The following is a 20,450-nucleotide window of genomic DNA, read 5'->3' as shown; positions in this document are numbered from 1 at the left end:
GCGCACGGCCGGGGAGGAGGGCGGCGGGGCGGGGGACGCGGGCCCTCCTCCGCTCTCCCGCGGCCACCCCACACCCGTGCCTTCGCGGGAGGCTCTGGCCGCCGTGCCCAGCGGGGCTGGGCAGGCAGATCGCGCGTTGCGGCGCGGACACCTACCGGGCGGAGGCGGTCAGCCGGGTCCTGGGCGCACCCCGAGGTCATTCATCCGTGGCGTGGTCCCGGCTGGCTGCAGCCGGCCGGTCGCCGGGGAGGCGCCATTGGCGGACCCCGGGATCCGGGGTCTGGGATCCGGGAGGCGCGGGCGCGGCGCGGTTGGGGTGCGCGCTGGAGCCTCACCTCCGCCCGCAGCGCCGCTCCAGCGCAGGGATCCCCTCGCTCCGGCAGGCCATGTGACCTGCGAGCTGCGGAACGACTGCAGCCCCCGAGACGGGCTTGCGGGGGGAGGGGGCGCGGGGGAGGAGGACGGCGAAAGGCGCCCACTCACGGGCACCCGGGGAAAGGCAGGGGTCCCCCGACTGGGAGCAAGTCCCCTTGATGACGGACATGGAAGCCAACGTTTTATTTCATCTGGTGGCCACAGGCTCATTGATTGAGGTGAATGAAACGTCTTTAGGAAGCGAGTTCTCTGCTCCTGAATGTGTTCCAGTCCTCCCGTAGGCCTCCTAGTCAAACAGAAGTAGCCAGAAGGTTGGACATCTCTGAAGGGCAGCACCGGAAACAGATAAGGAATGATCCCAGGGAGGAAAATTGTTCATGGCCAAAGAAAGTAACAACCAGCTGTGTTTTCTGTTTTTCTTTTTTCCCCCCTCTTTCCTTCCTTCCCTTCCCTTTCTTATTTGGTCAGCTGTGGGGCTTGAATTCAGAGACTGGTTGCTGTTCCTGAGCGTTTTTACTTTTGCTCAAGGCTAGCGTTCAACCACTTCTAGCCACAGCTCTACTTCCGGGGTTTGGGCGGTTAACTGGAGATTAAAAAGTCGCCGGGAGTTTATTGCCCCATCCGGCTGGTTTCAAACTGCCTCCTGAGTAGCTAGGACTTTCTGCCAGGACTTTCACCATGCAGTGTTGTTGCCTTTTTCATTGCTTCTAATTCTAGGTCAGTCTGTGTAGGACATGGCTTAGTAAACGAAAAGAAGACCAGTATTTGGAGACGTGAAAATCACATCAAATTTGAATTTGGGGGTCTTAGATTGTGCTGGACCGTAATTATAGTTTTCATATTATCTATACTATCACACAAGAAGAGTCGAGGTGGTTATGACAGAGATCTATAACCCACAAAGCCTGTAGGATTTAATACTTGATTTCCCAGAACCTGGTCTGAAATGTCTGATCAATAGAAGGGGAAGCATTAAATCTGGCAAATGCTCATGTGATTTCTTCTTGTGTATATTAGTATGGTCGATACTGGATAGTAAGTTCCTTCCGAAGCTCACATCCATCAATCAAGCATGCACTTGTCCTCTATTCTTTCAACTAACTTTGAAAAAATTTTCTGACACAGAGTTAATACTATAGATAAAAATGTGTTGTAGGTCTTGTACTCCAGAGATTTACCTTCAGGAATGTTGAACAGTCCTCATAAGCCAGGTGACAGGAGAGCTGGATGAGGCATGGGAGGAACTTGGGAAGGCATTTTCATTTCTTGGATGACAAACTAGCAATCTGATACTTGGAAATACTTGTGATAAACCTCAGTGGAATTCCAGTCTCTGGGCTCCAGTTGGTTTACTGTGCTCAATGTCCTCATCTATATAACAGAGATAGTGGTATTTCTTTTATGGTCTTTTTGAGAAGTTTTCATGTGATAATGTAGACAGTTCTCAGAACCATGTCTGTTGCTAATCAGGTGCTAATCCTTTTATTAACACTAAAACATCTTAACATTCAATAGCTGGTGGAAAGTTATCCATTTGTTTAACAAAAGTTTACTAAGTACCCGTTATGATGTGCTAGGCAGAGTCTGTGTTGTTCAGTCTGGGAGTGCTACCACCCAGACCTACTGAAATTTAAATAATTTTAAAATGAATTAGAATTTTAAAAATCAGTCACATTTCAAATACTCACTTGTGGTTAGTGGCTACTGTGGTAGATAATTGCAGATATAGAATATTTCTATCAACACAGATTTCTTAGAAAGAGCTAGAAGTCAAACCTGTATTACAGAGTCTGACTCCAGAGCTCATTCTATTAACAGGTAAAAATGGAAAAAATAACCAAGGATCATAAACCAGGTAAGAGTTAAAGACTAACAGTAGGTACCACTATAGTTGCTGCAATGATATTTTAACATCCATGCAAATCTGTCCAGAAATACTTACACTATTAAAATTTAAAAACGTTTATTTTTAAGTGTCTAGGTAGAAGTAAGAAAAACAAGCAAGGCTTTTACCAGTAGGAAACCACTACTAATCTTAGGCCTTAAGATCAACATGAGGGAGCCTGATTAAAACCATAAAAGAATAATTGTGAAGAGGAGGCCATTCTATGGGACCTGTTACCTTTAGTAAAAGAAAGCAGTGAACCTATGATGAATCATCAAAGATAGAGCTATGGGGGAACCAGCCCAATTTTACTCTCTACCTGCCATCTTAGTTCCTACTGTCCCCCATTGGTTGAACCTAACCAGAAACTAGAAGGTGAGCCATTCATGTATGTAAGTTGGTCAAGTATGTAGGGCACAGAGGAGTTTGGATGATTAGGAGGCAAAACAATCCATATTTCTCAAGTGACTATAATGCACCAATCAAGGCAACTGAATAGTGCATTACCTTTCTTGTCACTATGATCAAAATACTTAAGAGAACAACTTAAAGGGAAAGAGGATTGATCACTTTGACTCATTGTTTCAGAAGTTTGCTTCTGTCATGATGATAAGAGCATGGCAAAGCCAAAACAGAGCCATTTTCACAAGTTGTTTATATCAAGCATTCTGTCACTGTGCCATAAAATTAAAACAAGTACCTAATAAATGACGAGGCGGGGCAGGGGGAGGAGAGACGTCATGGATACTATCTGTAATAACTCTTAATGCTGTTATTTTCTTCCGAGGACAGTTGGATTTCTGTGCTAGTCCTCAGTTCATCTGCTTGGACTCAGATTTCAAACTGTATGTCTCCCCAGGCAGCAGCCATCTCTGTTGCTTTTTCCTCTGCTTTCCTCACCCTCCAGCTTCTGCTGTTTTTAGACTTTCCCGAGTGTCTTTCCTATATCTAAGTAACTGGGTGATCAACTAAGCAGTTGAATAGAAACTATACCTCGGGTGTCCCTCCTCTTGATGTTTCCTTGCTCCTGCAGTTCCTCCTCAAAGTTTCAAGGTGCTCACCTAGTTCCAGACTCTGTCCTGTAATACCTAAAACAGTAAGTCTTCTGCTCTGAGTTTCCTAAAATGGGCACACTCAGACATAAAGAGAAATTAACAAATATATATCTCAAACCAGTGCAGTTGTAGCTATCGATTTCGTGTGTGTGTGTGTGTGTGTGTGTGTGTGTGTGTGTGTATTGTTTTGGTTTGGGCTTCCCTTGGGTATTGTCAAGTTGGGAGGGATTTCGTAGTCAACCAGATTTGAGGACTCAGGATTTCTTTATACTCAAATTGTGAATCTGTTATTCTGCTACTTTCTTGCTCCCAGCATTCCTCCCTAACTTTTTAGCTGTCTTCCAGAACCATTATGTCCTCTGCCCCCTCATATCACATGCTCGTAAACTGGTTTTCTACTTTGACAGCTGTAAAGATTGAAGAATTTGAAAGGCTTCCATTAGGGCTTCAATATGAAATGCGCCCCTAATGGTCATGCTCAGGCCCCAGCTGGCAGCACAGTTTAGGAAGGTTCTTGAAGCTTTAGGAGGTTGGGTCTTCTTGGAGAAAGTAGGTCACTGTGGGCATGCATTTGAGAGTTATACTGAGTCCACTGCGTTTCTCCTTTCTGTCTCTGTCTGTCTATCTCTGCCTCTGTCTCTCTCCCCCCTCTTGTTCCTATCCATCATGTGGTAAAGAACCTTTTCTACCACAGGCTCCTGTTGCCATGGTATTCTGCACATAATTATGGGGTCAAGGAACTGTGGACTGAATTCTTTGAAACTATGAGCAAAAAAAAAAAAAATCTCTCCTGCCATAAATTGTCAAGCAGTCCATTATAGTAATGAAAAAGTTGACTAATATAGAATTTATCAAAAGAAATCTCTGCTCGAATATTTGCCTCTTTTAGATTGCTATTCTGGTTTTTTTTTAACATTTTTTGTTTAGATTTTGTTAAGTCACCTATTAAAGAATTGGTTCTATCAGTTCTTGCTACCATGAACTGGAAACTAGAATTTTAATAAGTAAGTTACTCTATTTTATGTCAAGCAAGCAGAAGGATATGCAGATAATAATATTAACTATATATTTTATAGCTCTTAAAAATTAGATTGGAAATTGCCATTTTTGTTTGGTTCCTTCATACTAAAAACTCAAACATTTAAAAAATACTGTTTACTTTTGATCATCCACATTCTATCACAAGGAAGTCTTCAAGAAACATAAGCTTTACTGACAATAATTATATAGAACCACATTAAAAATTTTAGTATATCAATGTATTTGAGTATGGACAGTGAAACTGGCAAAGCTTCCAACCATTAGAAAGCAAACACCAAGAATGATGATAGAAATAGGTAAGTTCCATGTAGAGAGAAAAAAACACCTAGTAGTTCTTTATTTACATTACAACCTTCTATGTCTCCTAATCCTACACTTCCAGCATGTCTTTCTGGAAATAAGTCAGTGGTTATGCAATAATCTTCCAATGAAAGGAGAAAGAAGCCAATGATTGAATAAAAGACTTAAGGCAGATTGTTCTATTGGCCCTAAAATACAATAAAAGAACTACCTTTGAAATGTTACCGTTACAGATTTGTGGCTATAAAAGAAAGGTAATATCACTGATGCCATGTTTTGAAAATAGAAGAACTTTAAGTAATGATAACAAGGTTCAATTAATTGATCAGAGTCTTCCTTAATAGAGGAGGATAATATTCTCAATTATGTTCATCAGTTGGATTCACTTTATTTCCAGAGTCAGTCAAGAAATGATTTATCTTTACCAGCTGACAAGGCTGGGTTTGAAGGGTAAAGGAGGATCCAGCCTGCCCACATGCTGATGGGTATGCTGCAGAACAGGCTGTAGAAGAGTTTTGCATGTGATTTTTGTAATAGTGTAAAAATATGGGCCAGTGGACTCCTGGAGTTCCATCAGTCCTTGGCAAAGGCTGCTTAAACCCCCAAAATGCTGGTAAAAATAATATTTATCGTGAAATCATTGGAAGTTAAGCTTCCATGTTGATGTTGATTCAAAATAATAAAGCTCATGAGAACAATATCTATATCTATCTACTTTTTTGCTTTTAATTCATTACCAATAGAAAGTAAAATTATATTTTAAAGATTAAAAAATCCCAACTTCTCCAAAAAGCAAAACTTTACCCTTCTTGTGTTACTATATTGTCTTTACACATGCATAGATTATTATTTGTTTGTATCAGGGAATAACTACTTGAAATAGTTATATAGTCCATTTATTCCTCAAATCCTTCCATATTCATTTTTTTGCAGTAATGAGATTTGAACTGAGGGCCTTGCACTTTCTAGGCAAGTACTCTGTTACTGAGCCATGCCTCCAGCACTTCCAGGTCTATTTTTTTTAATTTTTTTTTTCGGTTGTGGGGCTTGAACTCTGGGCTTGGGCACTATCCCTGCAGTCTTCAGCTCAAGGCAAGCACTCTATTGCTTGAGCCACAGTACCACTTCCCAGGTCTATTTTTTAACACAAAAAGACATTATATACAATCCCAAACAATTCTAAAAATAAAAAATGTGCATGCTAAAATTAATATACTTAAAAGCCCTTATTTAATTCTCATCGATTATCTCACAAATATGCTTCTTTAGTGAAAGATAAATAATTTAGTTAGGAATCAAATCTAGGATCACATTTTGCATTTATTTGCCTTATCTCTTGAATCTCCTATAACCAGGAATTGTTTTTTACTTGTATAGTTTTTGTTAGTGTCTTACACACACACACACACACATGCACTCACACACACATACACACACAAACACAAGCATACATTTGTTACCTTATAGTTCTGCACTTCAAATGTCCAAAATCAGTCAAAGTCAAGGTGTTAGCAGGGTTTTTGTTTCTGGATGTTCTGAGAAGAGAATCAGTGTTCTTGTTTTTTTTTTTTTTTAGTTTCTAGAGCCTACACACATTCGTTGGCTCACTGACCTCCTTCCTTGTACTACTTTGCCCCCAGGTGGACCTGTTATTTCTAACTGGCACTATCGCCTCCTTCCTAGAAGGCAATTTGTGATTAGCCTGGGCCCACCTGGATAATCCAGGATCATTCTTTCTCAGGATCCTTAGTCTAATCACTTTTACTATAGAAAGCTAATATTCACGGGTTGAAAGGATTAGATAGGGGGATGGTTATAATGAAAGATTAGACAGTTTAGTGTTCATGATCGAGTATGTTTTTTGAAAGTTATTGTAAAGCCTCTTGAGAAGAAGGTGGAAGGGAAAAGATGAAAAGGAGAAGATGATAATGATTGAGAAATTTAGAGAAGTTCCACAAAGAAGGAAGATGGACAAGAATGGTTACTAATCATGATTTCTGGCTTGGCAACTTGCTCAGGACCTATTTCTTTTGCTTAATGGGGGTCAGGCAAAAGGAAAACTGCCTTTTTCTAGGTCTCCTTTCTCTTTAAATTTGGCAAAGCAAAGTTTATTGCCTCTAATGGGGAGACTATCATGAGAAAGAGTGAATACAGCTTTACTAAGTTCTTCCCCAAAGTATTGGTTAAATACTTTCAAAGAATATATCCATCTCTACCTCTATGGCTTTTTTTTCCTTTTGGGAGTGAGCAAACCTCAGATCCTTCATAACTTACTGTACATAAAATAATTGAGGTACTACATGTGAAGTAGACATTGAAGCTCTACAAGGAAATGATGGTGGTACACACCACGAGAAAGAAAAAAGTGAGAGAGAGGAGAGAAAGAAGAAAGGAAAAAGAAGGGAAGGCAGAAGAGAAGGAAGATAGGAGGAAGGAAGAAAATGGATTTATTGCTAGGATTCTCAGTTGAAATGGCAGGACCTTATACTGTATGTATGGTATTTGTGGCCCACTGCACAAAGTTAGATTCTTCTTAAGGTTTCACACTCGGCACTATACATGTTACCATAGCAATGATTATGTAGCATCAACAGATACATATACTCTGGAATTACTGAAGGTTCAGAATCTGAGCTGAGCTGAACCTGATGACAGAAATGGAAGAACTTGAGAACTGAATCCATTGCCAAGCTGCAAAGAGCCACCTGAAAAGAGAAAGGTGGGCGCTCAGATTTTCACATTCAGGCTTTTTGAGCAGCAAGATGAATAAGACCATTTAATCTTGGATCCCACAGCAAGACACCCACACAGATAAAACAAGTTTCTCCTTTCCGCTTTCATTATCATCTCCATCTGTCTAACTCAGAATTGACTTCTCTTAAAAAAAAAATCAAACCCATCTCAGTTTCTTAAATCCTGTGGTCCCTCATATGGGTAAAACCCTTTGTTCTTCAGATATATTGCAAAAAGCTTGTGTCTTAGTCCATTCTGAGTAATTTTAAAAAGATACAGTTTCATTTCTTATGGCCTTGGAGGCTGGAAATTCCAAGATCATGGAGCCAATGTAAGACCGGGGCCTTCTTTCTATGTTCTCCTATCATGAAAGATGAAATAAGAGGCTAGAAGGAGAGAAAGAGGCAGCAGGAAGGTGCTAAACCCATCCTTCAGTCAAAAATCTACTCCTGCCACAGCTTTCTTGGTCCCTTCAAAAAGAGCTCTCATAGCTTAATCATCTCTGTAGTCCTCTTAACACACTTACTTACATTGGGATTAAGTTATCAGCCCATAAACTTTTGGAACAGATTCAAGGGATAATGGGTTTGTTTGAAGGCACTACTAAATATTCTGTCACTACTCTTAATCTTAGGAGAGGGGAACAAAGTCTAAATTTTTCTCTCTGTTTTAAATTCGAACTCCCCTGTCCTGAAGTGGAGAATTCGTTTTGGTTTAGGCATTACCCTAGAAATGCGTATTGTTGCTTTTTTTGGTTGGTTTTTTTTTTTTGAAATTTTTTTTAACTACTTCAAGCCACTAGAACTGAAGCTATACCTCTGTGATGCTATTGGTGAAGATCCTCCTCCTTCTTCATAATCAAATACCCCCAATAACTTGCAAATTAAGGAATGAGATTGCACACTGTAAATTAAACTATAAAACAAATGTCACTGCCACCATATTAGGAAATTATAATGAGTTCGGAGGAAAGTTTTCCTTGGAACATTTTTAATAACTCCATTAGGGCATCTTTCCATCTCCAGAGATTTAGCTTTGTATATCTGTTTCTCTCATCTCTCTGCTATTTTCCCAGGTTCCTGGCCACAGCAGATAGCATCCTACAGGGCAGTACCTGGCAGGCTATCAACCCTAGGAAAGAACATCTGTTATAAACACAGACATCTTCCTCTTGCTTCTATTGACTAGTTCCCAAAGTCATAACTTTGACTAACACTGGGTTAAAAGTTTTCTTCAGGAAGAGTGGAGGTATGAGTGAGGAAAGAATGATGATGCACACTGGTGTAGACTGACCAGCATTTGGGTATCAAGACTTAGGGGCCAGTTCAATAACTGCTATTTCTTTCCTTCCTTGGTAGTAGGCCTCAGAGAAATGTGTCCAGATGAAAAACTACATTTTCCAGTCACTTTTGCCAGGGTAGTGCATAAAATAGAAGCTAAACTAAATGAGTGACTTTCCCAAGAAAACTTGATCCTGATGCCTGGAAGAGCTTCAATCCCTGTAGTCATCTTACACCAAAAAAGGATCTTGTAAATGAAGACTTGTGTTTAAGATAGCAAAGCAGGAGCTGCGAAGGTAGCTCAGTGGTACAGTGCTTGCCTTGAGCTGAAGAGTTGAGGGACAGCACCCAGGCCCAGAGTTCGGGCCCCATTAACAACTGAAAAAAAAAAAAAGATAGCAAAGCAAAGGGAGATAGGGAGATAATTTACCAATCCCAGACTTTCTTTTACATAGGAGGGCTAAAATTTTGTTTGAAGTCATTGTTTAATGGTATGCTGTTAAACTAAATACAGTATAGAATAACACACAGTAATGTGAAAATATTTTGTATTCACTTTATTACAATTATATGATAAAATTCTAATTTCTATGTTGGGTGATAATTTCCAGGGTGTTTGTTATTTCGTATGACTGTTCTTATACATAAACAATAATAATTACATTCTCTATCATAGGAGTAACAGGGAGCATGATCTTTTTAGATTAAAATTTAAAGTTTTGGAGCCATCAAAGTCTTTTTATGAAGGAAAATGGGTTGAGAAGTTTTGGGGGGAGAGGGACTATAACCAGAGAAAGCCTGGGAAGTTTCTGGGAAGATACATTTGTAGAGTTCTGGTTTTCATTTTTCATTTTGCCCTAGAAGAATGGAGTTTGAGGGGTGTTAAATGCAACTTATATGAAGCCAATGTATTGGATTAAACTGCAATAGGTTCTAACATACCGCAAATGCCATGTTAATAAAATGGAAGCGTTAGCCAGAAGTGGTCGTGCATGTCTATAATCTCAGGCTGGAAGATAGTGAATTTGATGCCTACCTGGTCTATGTAACAAGAACCTAAAGAGACCATCCAGGCATCAAACAGAAACATTAAGAAAAGAGAAACAACATCAACAACAGATAAAGCAGTTTTTCTTAAAAGCAAGAAATTCACAGCAACTAGCTAAAAATAAATCTGATTTAGCATAATAAAAAATCCTCTTCATTACAACCCTCTTATCCCTGTCTCCTTTTTGTGGTATTATTCTATTCTCTTGCCCCCGAATAAGCTTCCTTACACATACCAACTATTAGGCTTAATCTTGGGACATTTCTAAATGGATTCTTCCTCATTCATAAATTGCTAGTAAAAGCCAATTCAATCTTTAAACTGATTAAACTTTTATTTAACAGGGAACAGAAAGAGGTCAGCATTCTTGATTCAGGAAATGCTGCTATCAACTGTCTACATAAGGACTTCTCTTAATATCAACAGTAGTGTAATAACACTGTCAAAAGCACTACCCAACAGATAGCAAGAACCCAGAAACGGCATCCATCTACCTGTGTGATCCTTCTTCATTCCATTCGTTTGGGTGTCAGGGGAAAATAGATACATCTATCTTTCTAAAGGAGGAAAGGGAAACAAGTAAAATCAACTCAGTGGATTTTTCATGTGCAAAGTGATTGAGGTTTTCAGTATCTCTCCAAGGTATAATAAGTTGATTCACCATTTTACAAAGCTGATTCCACTACAGTATGGGAACTGAAACAATTTTATAGGAGAAAAACCATGCAAAGGTCCTGAAAACTTCAATCTCATTGAACAAGACATCCCTGTTGCTCTCTATGTCACCAATCATAGGCAAAACCATTTTCATAAATATAGAATACAGTAATTCTTTATCAAAATTGTTACTTTACCAATACAGAAAATATTTCACATGTACAAACTATGTGCTATGTGCTATGTGGTGCCTACAACTTACTGGAAGAACCTTGTTTTTCTTCATTGGACACAGTAAAAAGTGTCTCAATTGTTCATCTCTAAAAGAATCTGAAAGGACAATGGTGCTATTGGTCCTTTCTTCTCTCAAGACCTCACCTAATCTTGTCTTTCCACTTAGAAAAGAGAAAAATCAAAATGTAGAGACATCTTGAATAAAAAGACATTCCAACCTATTTGTGTGTATGTGTGAGCATGTGCGCGAGCGTGTGTGTGTGTGTGCGCACGTGCACTGGTATTGTAAATGCCAGAACTCAAGGCCTGGGTATTATCCCTTGTTTTTGTTTTTAACCTTTTGGTTAAGCATGGTACTCTACTTCTTAAACCATAGCTCCACTCTGGCCTTTCACCAGAGGGACAAAGAGTAAACAAATGCAGCAGTGGTATTCACAAGACACTATATTGAAAATGAACTATACAACTTATGAATAGGGACAGGAAGGAAAAACTGAGAAAAGTAGAGAAGATGTGATATTGTCCAAAAAGAAATGTACTCTTTTTTGTTGTTGTTGTTGGTTGTGGGGCTTGAAATTTGGGCTTGGGTGCTGTCCCTCAGCTCTTCAGCTCAAGGCAAGTGCTCTATGGCTTGAGCCACAGGGCCACTTCCAGTTTTCTAGTGGTTTATTGGAGATAAGAGTCTCACAGACATTCCTGCCCGGGCTGGCTTTGAACCATGACCCTCAGATCTCAGCCTCCTGAGTGGCTAGGATTACAGGTGTGAGCCACCGGCGCCCAGCTGTACTCATTTTTTCCTTATGTAGCTGTAATTCTTCTGTAAATCATCTTTATAATAAAAATCAAAAATTAAAAAAATATGATGAGTTTTAGGGCAAAAACCCTAGCTCTGGAAGTCTCAATAGAACAGGCTCAGCCATCTATCCCAATTATACCAATCAAGAAAACAAATAGTAGTCAAGGGCAGAGAAAGTAGCTTTAATCATTGGGAAGAACAAAGAGGCTCAGTATCTGGGTTAGTCCAATATCTAATTAATCATTCTCTCATTTACGATTCTGCCAGGTAGGTGGAAAAGCTATTATAACTAGCTTCACTTACGGGGAGCTAGTTCCTCTGGTTCCTGTGAGATGATTGTTCTTGTTCTGGGGTGCAGCCTCAGTCTTGGTTATATAGTAATGGCTCCCATTTGGGAGTGATCTCTTCCTGGGGTTATCTGTGTTTTGAGGGGTTATTTGTGCTTGAGGGTAGTTTTGGTCCCTTGTCATAAAGCTGTTGACAGATCATTTATAATTATCCTTCAATCCAAAGTAGCTGCAGAAGAGAGTGACTCAGGAAGAAACATTTAGAGGCAAAATAGTCAAGGCAATGACTGAATTCTCCTTTGGTAATAGCCAGATCCCTTCACTCCAGTTAAACTGTTGACAGAAGAGCGTGGGAGGTACGACATTATTTCTCTCCTGGTTCTTGTCTCCAATCCAACCTCATGCTTTTTAGTGTTCAGCCTCCAAAGAAATCTACAAGTCATCCCAGTGAGTTTTCTTCCATGTAAACCACATCAAATTTCTCTCCCCCAGCTAAAGGGTAAATGGACTACGTTGGGAATTTTCACCAAAAATTTCAGAGGGCTTTGGCCTGTGTTCCCCAAGAACTACAATCCAGCTGGTTCAGCAATTTTTTTTTGTGGGTCATGGGGCCTGAACTCTGGGCCTGGGCGCTGTCTCTCAGCTCTTCAGCTCAAGGCTAGCGCTCTACCACTTGAGCCACAGCGCCACTTCTGGCTTTTTCTGCTTATATGGTGCTGAGGAATCTAACTCAGGACTTCATGCACGTAAGGCAAGCACTCTACCACTGAGCCACCTTCCTAGCCCATATTCATGTAATTTTGAATCTCATACACAGGCCTTGGTTTAGGTAAACTTGAATATAGCCTTGAGACTGGGTGTGCCTGTCCCAGCTAGTGTGTCTGCCTTCGCCAAATGCTGCTTTTGTCTATTAAGGATATAAAACAGAGACCATTGATGGGCAGTGAGGAATTATGGAGTTATGTATTTGATGAGTTGCTTCTGCTGGGGTACATAGAGATATTCTGCTGGACAGGATGTGAACCTGTGCATGGGTTACAGAGCATATGCTGGGGTGGCTGGTGTGAACAGTGTGCTCCTGATGTTAGGCTATATATTGTTTCTGAGCCAATGGACAAAGCTTCAATTAAATATGACCAACACTTGCCCTCATTACATTTTTTTGGAGGGGGAATGACTTTGCGAGGTACTGCCTAAGAATATGCTTCTTCATGTTTCCCATGTTTTGGAAACAAGGCTTTAGCTCTTCCCTGGGTGGAGATTTGACATTATAATCAAGTAAAGTTTGTCTCTTTGGTCACTGAAACATCTTGATTATGTGGTAGCTTGTGGACTATTCTGAAAAACTAAGATGAGTTTTGAGGGTTCAGGGTAGATTGTAACCTTTCGAGGCTTCTCATGAGAGAGTCTACTTTATGCTTTCCTAGGCTGTTGAGGTAGAGAAAGGGGTAGGGAAATTGGGGGAGAAGCCTTCACCCAGCTTTACCATGGCAGCAGCATCTCTATTTCTAGCTGTTTGCTGATTAATAGGAGATAAGTCTCTCTCAGATTGGCCTGCCTGACCGGGGTTCCAATCTCAGTTCTCAAATCTCAGCCTCCTAAGTACCTAGGATTATAAGCATGAGTCACCATCACCCATCTTAACTGGGTTGGGGGGGGAGGGGGAAGGAGGAGGAGAGACAGAGAGAGAGAGACAGAGACAGAGAGAGACACAGACAGAGGAGAGAGAGAGAGGGAGGCAGAGAGAAGCAGACACAGACACACATACACATAAGGAAGGAGAGAGATTTTTTTAGAGTTTGACAATCCCAAGAATATGGTACCAACAACTGCTGGGATTCTTGTAGGACCTCAGGTTGTTCCATGCATGGCAGAAAAGAAAAACAGGAAAGCAACAGTATGGGAGAGCCTACAGAAGGGAAGCTTCCTTGCTTTGCAACTAGTTTCCAAGGTAACCAAGCCAATTTCACAAGTTAAGATCTGTGATTGGCTTCTGAAGGTGATGGCCTTATGATGTAATCACCTGTCCTATGACAAAGTCCCATCACTTTCAATTCTTTTAGTACATGGAGGCCCAAGTTTCCATCATACCATACTTTGTGGGACAAAGTGTGTGTGTGTGTGTGTGTGTGTGTGTGTGTATGTGTGACATTTTTGGTTGTTACAGGCTGGCAATGACCTTGCCAGAATTTCACACCAGTGCACATTTGCATCTCCTGAGCTTCAGAAGTTTTTGTAACTAGAGAAAAGCACAGGGTTTGCTTGGGGTCAGAGTGTATAAAGAGAAGAAAGGAATCAAAGGGAAATCAGATAACACCTATCTTATGCTGCTGTCTGAACTGAGTTTAGAAATACCAATCAGAGGTAGAATGGAATAGACTAAATTAGTTGGTCAGGCTTGTGCTCTTGTGTTTTCATTAGTACTTTATAATTTAGAGAATTCCCACAAATGGCTACAGACACTTCCACTAGATTGTTTCTGGTTTTAGTGGCTACATGGAGTTCCTTATAGACATGGTATGATTTATTTAAATCTAAGAAAATTAACAAGTAATGCTACAATCAACATTTTTGAGCAGTCATATTTATACAAGTATTTCATTCCATTCTCTTTAGAACTATAACTAGACCTGTAATAGCTGAATCATTAAGTGTGACACATTTGAAGTGTGGCGCAAATTAGTAAATTGAGAATTATTTTCAAAATTGGATAGTCTTCACAAGAAGAAAAAGTACAAAACAAGATGTTCTCAGTACTGCAGAGATATTTTCCAGTTAGCAGCTTGAAACCACTCATCTCTTTGCTGTAACACTAAATGTTAAGATAACATTTCATTAGAAGAGCAGAATTAATCACCATCAAGAAATAATAAAGTTCAAAGTAACTGATATGCAAATGACTACTAGTTTATTAGGACTGATTGTACAGATACATTAAAACATATTATACTTCATGAGAATGTACAAATATGATATATCAACAAAATAAATAGTCCAAGTATAGTGGCACATGCCTATTTTAACACCTAGCAGGCTGAGGTAGGTGGATGACGAGTTTAAGGCCAACCTGTGTTATCCTGTGAAACCCTGCCTCAAAAAGCAAAACAAACATTTCTTTTGGTATAGTGAGGACTGAACTCAGAGAGTCTTTTGCTTGCTAGGCAAATGCTCTACCACTTGAGCCACATCCTAGTAAAAATATTTTTTAATAAAGAACAAAAGATTACATTTCATTCATAGAGTATCAGATTAATAAAAATGTGCACAGGAAGCTAGTCTAGGTTAAATGAATATCTGAAATGTCAATGCAGTGTCAAAATATTTTCCATGGGTTGGGTATACTCAAGTAAAAATATCTTTCTCTCTGTACTTATATTCCTGTTTCCTTGGCATTCAATTACTCTTACAACCTTATTCAACTATAAGCTGCAAATGAATCTAGCTTTTAGGCTGATGCATAAAATATCATTTAAGGTTTTAGTCCAATAGGAGGGACATATATGTGACTTAGTCCATTATTCCAAAATGAAGATTCCTAACTAGAACACTATTTGAGAATTAATAATAGGAAAAAAGATTTCAGGAAAACCCCAAACTCCCTCAGAATTGTTCCAAATAAGATATGTGTCCTATTTTATAAATGCCTTCATCAAAAGATACGTCCTCCTGTGGTAAAAATCAAGCTTCAGTGAGATGCCTGCAAGGAATAACTTGAATTCACAACATATCAACATGTGTATATTTAAAGTCAAAGTGTTTCCTGAAGTGAAGACAGTGAGAAGACAGAACTAGCTGAGTGCTGCAGGCATTGGGGATTGATGGAGCTGACAATTTACCAGCAAGGACCTTTACAGAAGCTGAGATGCTGGAGGTAGTATTTGCTCATTTCACAGTCTTGGAGGTAACTACATCAATCATCAAGCAATAAACTTTTTTCTTAAGTGGAGAAAGGGTGGTTGTTAGAGAGGATCTCAAACATTCATTAGTTCTAGGCTATATACTACTACTATTAAGAACTCTTTTTATCTGGGATTTGGTCACATGCCACAGGTACCAGAAGTTCATATCTATAAGCATTGGAATAAAGTGGATAAGAATGTATCTATAACTGGTTAGAGTCAATACATGTTTAAATTGAGATTTACCATTATAACAGATGATACTGATTTTGATTCATTTTTACTGCTTTCAGAACAATTTGAAATATATGGAAAGAAATGACTAGATAATAAGAAATAATCATGAATCTTTTATATGTATATATAAAAATAGAACAATGAAATGTGTTGAAATTGTTTTAAGAAGTGGGGAGGGACAATAAAAGAGGGGAATGGAGAAGATAAGTTTCATCTGGGTGCATTATATGTTTGTATAGAAATGTCAAAAGGAAACTTCCCCTTCTACACTAATGTATACTAATAAAAATAGAAATAACCAGGAGCCCTGAAACACAGTACACATATAATTAATGCATGTTGTACAAACTGAATGTATAATGTCCTTTTTAAAGGAAAACAAATTTCTTTTGGCTCTCTCAGTGTTTACTTAAATTATTTTTATTATAATGTTAGTGAAAATGTATAAACATGAACTTGATATAAATACATTATGTTCATACTGCTATATAAGCCAAAACCTACTTACAGATTAATTAGAAAGCTACAATGCCACAGTGATAATTGGTGCTATTTTGCTGAAATGAAGACACAATTTGCTATCTGAGTACAGTATGATAAGCATGTATTCAGCTGCTGGTGGCGTATACCTATAATCATGGCTATTCAGGAGGCTGAGATCTGAAGATTATGGTTTAAAGCCAGTCCATGCAAGAAAATCCATAAGACTCTCATCTCTTAACTACCAAAAAAGCTGGATGTGGACTAGTGGTTCAAGTGGTAGAACATTAGCCTGAAGCAAAAAAAAAAACAAAAACAAAAAAAACCACAAAAGCTCAAGGAGAGTGCCCAGGCTCTGAGTTCAAGCCCCAGGACACACACACACACACACACAGTAATATACTGTGATAACAGTCTTTAGAGGTCAGTGATCTACTTCAAATTCTTCACTGGCCATTGGGAAGGGTGCTTGATCTCTATCCATGTGTATTCCCACAGGACACCTGTAAACTCTAAGGCTAAGGGAGACAGTGCCTAGAAACCTACTTAGGGGCTACTGTTACAGGTCTGTAATCAGACAAAATGAACTAAGGAGAACAATTTACCAGAATTGAGATAATGAGACCATATACCTCCCATGTCTTCTTCTTCAGATCAATCTAGCTCTCAATGGTCTGGAAATCCTTTTTAAGTGACTTCTGGAATTCCAAATGATTCAGAAAAAAAATGGATGCCAAAGTTGGAGACAGACAGTTTTCTTTCAGCCCTATTCATATTGGGGCTAGTCATTTCTTACTGTAGCTGTTTGAGAAGGGTTCTCTAATTAGCCTTCAGCCTTGATCATGGCTAGTCTTGATCTTTGTCCACTGTGTCTATGAAAACCTACAATTTCCTTTATGAAGTTTGAAAAGTGCAATGAAGCTGAAATCCAGTCTTTGGATTTTGGATGATTCAGCTCGTTTTCTGAAATACGATCATGCCACATTGCTAGAAATAAACATTTCAAATGTTAACCTTTGTCTTCTTCTCTATACCTATCACCCCAAAGCTTGTCAAATACAAGCTTTCCAGGATGCTGGTGTTAATAAGATAGAACAATGGATTTACTTAGAACTCACAGTGACAACATGGCTTCTGCTTCTCAAAGCCCATCTTTTAATAAGGGTCTTAGCCAGGGTGAATGCCTAGTGAAAATGAAAATGATGAAAATGGTAGAAATCTATAGAATGTCACATGGTATAAGAATATAACTGATTAAGTCTATGACTATACCACGATCACTTCTCAGATTTTTAGAAGGCCATTACGTGAGCAGGGACATCGCTACAATTTGTGACTACGCATCAGCTCTCAGAATTCCATAGACCTGCTAGGACTCTGTGCCTTCACTCTTCCAGGCCATCATGACAAGCTATGTCAGAAGCGTAGACATTCGTATGTCTTTCCTCAATGCCAGAATTTCTCAGATAATGACAAATACACAAATGATGTCAATTTTATTGGCATTAGTTAGCCACATACTATAGAGGTCACTTGACAGCTGCAGCCATTGACAAAACAGATTATTCCAAACTCAATCACGATTAACTCTCCCCTCACACCATACACAATAATATAAAGTTCACAAGGTAACTGGGACCCTAGGGTTCAAAGAGGCTTTGCCTAATATAAGAGCAGAGAATGGATACAGATGCAAAGAGAGTCCCTGCAGGGACTCCTTGAATCTCAGCGGTTAAGTGGTGGGTGGGAAGCTCAATGATGGTTGGCATACAGAGCTGATTTCAGACAGAGTTGAGTCAGAGTATGGATCTAATTCTAGGGCTTTACTGGATCTAGGATGGTGACAATTCCAGTGGGTCACATCAACCAGGGGATGAAGCTGAGCCGAGGTGCTAGAGACACAGATGGGAGCTCATCACCTTTTGATCGTTGATGCATAATGCAACAGAGGGTCTGTATGTGCCACTATACCTCAGGGCTGGGAGTCCCTCCTGTTATATAATTCAGGGGAGGGAGTTTACATTAATCATGAAGTTCATGCCTGGTGTTTCTGATGTGATTTTATATATAAATTGATTTGTTTTGATATAATTGCCTATTGGCACAAATAAAGTGTTACCAATTTTTGCCTCATGGTTTGCTGACCCATGGTAGTTATTTACTTGCATACATAAAATGTAAAGGCATTCTTGTGGAATTGATGGCATAGGTTAAAACTATTGCTTTATAAAATGAAGTCAAGGCTAGAAATAGTCTAAAAGCTGCTGTCCTAGAAAAGGAGGGTGGAACATAGGGTAGCATGGTGGGCCAGGTTATCTGGGGAGATGGAGAAAGGTGTGGTGAGTGGCTCTAAGGTATGGAAAGCACAGAACCAGAGTAGGAGGCCGGTTTCTGTAGAGCAATCTTTTTTTTTTTTCTTTTTCTTTTTTGTCAGTCATGGGCTTGAATTCTGGGCCTGGGCACTATCCCTCAGCTCTTCAGCTCAAGGCTAGATGTCTATCACTTGAGCCACAGCACCATTTCCAGTTTTCTGAGTGGCTTATTGGAGATAAGAGTCTCACAGACTTTTGTGCCCGGGCTGGCTTTGAACTAGAATGCTCAGATCTTAGCCTCCGGAGTAGCTAGGATTACAGGCATGAGCCACCAGCACCCAGCTTGTAGAGTACTCCTAAGTGGAGCTGGACACCATCACCTGGAGCAGTGTTCCTTAAATCTATGCAGATAGGAAGCATAATGTAACAGGAAAAAATTGTATTTCCTGAGAGATTTACTCTGGAGATTTGGTGCCTAAAGCAAGGATGAATGGAATCTGTGTGTTTCCGTTTAACAAGTGATGTTATGATAGGAACAACAGAACTTGTCTAAAAATAGAGCTTCCAGAATTATGTTTAGTATACAATTAATTCTCAGGGAATGTTGGAGCCCATGGAGATAATCAACAGGAGAATGTTTGCAGGAAACAGAAAAAAAAAAAAAGGTGAGTAAGATTTCCCAAATCTTACTGTGTTCTTTGTGACAGCATTAAATGCACTCCTACTAGTTCAGGTTACAAAGTCACACGGCATGGCCCATGAATAAAGGAGGCACTGTGGAAGGAGGTGTGTCACCTGCTGACACCTTGTGGCAGAACTGTGTAATAAAGACAGTCTGGAAGTCAAACACTGGAGTCCTTAAACAAATATTAAGTACCTCAGAAAAATTACTTGAAATTGCAACCTACTTTCTCCTCAAAGAGGAGGTCATTGCTATTTGGCTTAAATGATAAGGTTGGAATAAGCAATGATAGCTTTAAAAGAAAAAGGAAATCAAATATGAACTCTTGTGCATGCTGTTCTTCCATTTGTGTGAGTGGAAGATTTATCCTAAGGTTCTTTTTCTCTTTATTGAGGTGATAAGTAGGTGGAAGGTGCTCAGAAATGAGGAATGTGGTCAGTGGGAGGATTCTCTGCTACCTTTCCTTTCATCTATTCCACTTGCCCAGTTCTGTAAGGTAAAGCTACCTTTGGATCAGGACAAGTTACTGTGAGGTCAGATGGCTGAGGCTTTCAGAAAAGATATCACAATTCACTGGCGAAAGTAATTATCTACCCTTACAGTTAATTTTATGTGTCAATGGCTGGAGCATGTTTCTGTGAAGTATGCTTTGGAGTGAAATTAACATTTAAATTGGTGATGTAAAGCACATTGTGGCAAGGACTCATCCAATCCATTGAAGTTATTAATAGAACAATGTCTGACACCCCTTTCTCCCTGAGCAAGAAGGGATTTCTCCAGCAGACCTCCTTTGAGTGACAACTGCAACTCATCCCTGGGTGTGCTACCCTATCTGAAAATTGTAAATTTATCAAATCACCACAATCAATTCCATGCATATAGAAATAAATACACCCACACATAAACACAGATATGTATACACACACATACACATCAACACACATACCGTATTGGTTTTGTTCTCTAGAGAACACTGACACACAGAAGAAGGCCTGAGATGACTGCTTGGGACTTTTGAAAAAGATAACCGCACTGGTAGATGGAAATTACAGTTACTACATGGTGAGAATTAACGGTTTCTAGAAAGTCTTGGTCTTGTTTAGTATCTTCAATAGCACCCTGAATTGTGGATTGAAATTAGGGGTGACC

The sequence above is a fragment of the Dipodomys ordii genome, unplaced genomic scaffold, assembly GCF_000151885.1.
Source record: "Dipodomys ordii isolate 6190 unplaced genomic scaffold, Dord_2.0 Scaffold67, whole genome shotgun sequence".
Taxonomy (NCBI): Eukaryota; Metazoa; Chordata; class Mammalia; order Rodentia; family Heteromyidae; genus Dipodomys; species Dipodomys ordii.
The sequence above is the reverse complement of the archived record's forward strand: the minus strand, read 5'-3'. Positions refer to the sequence as shown.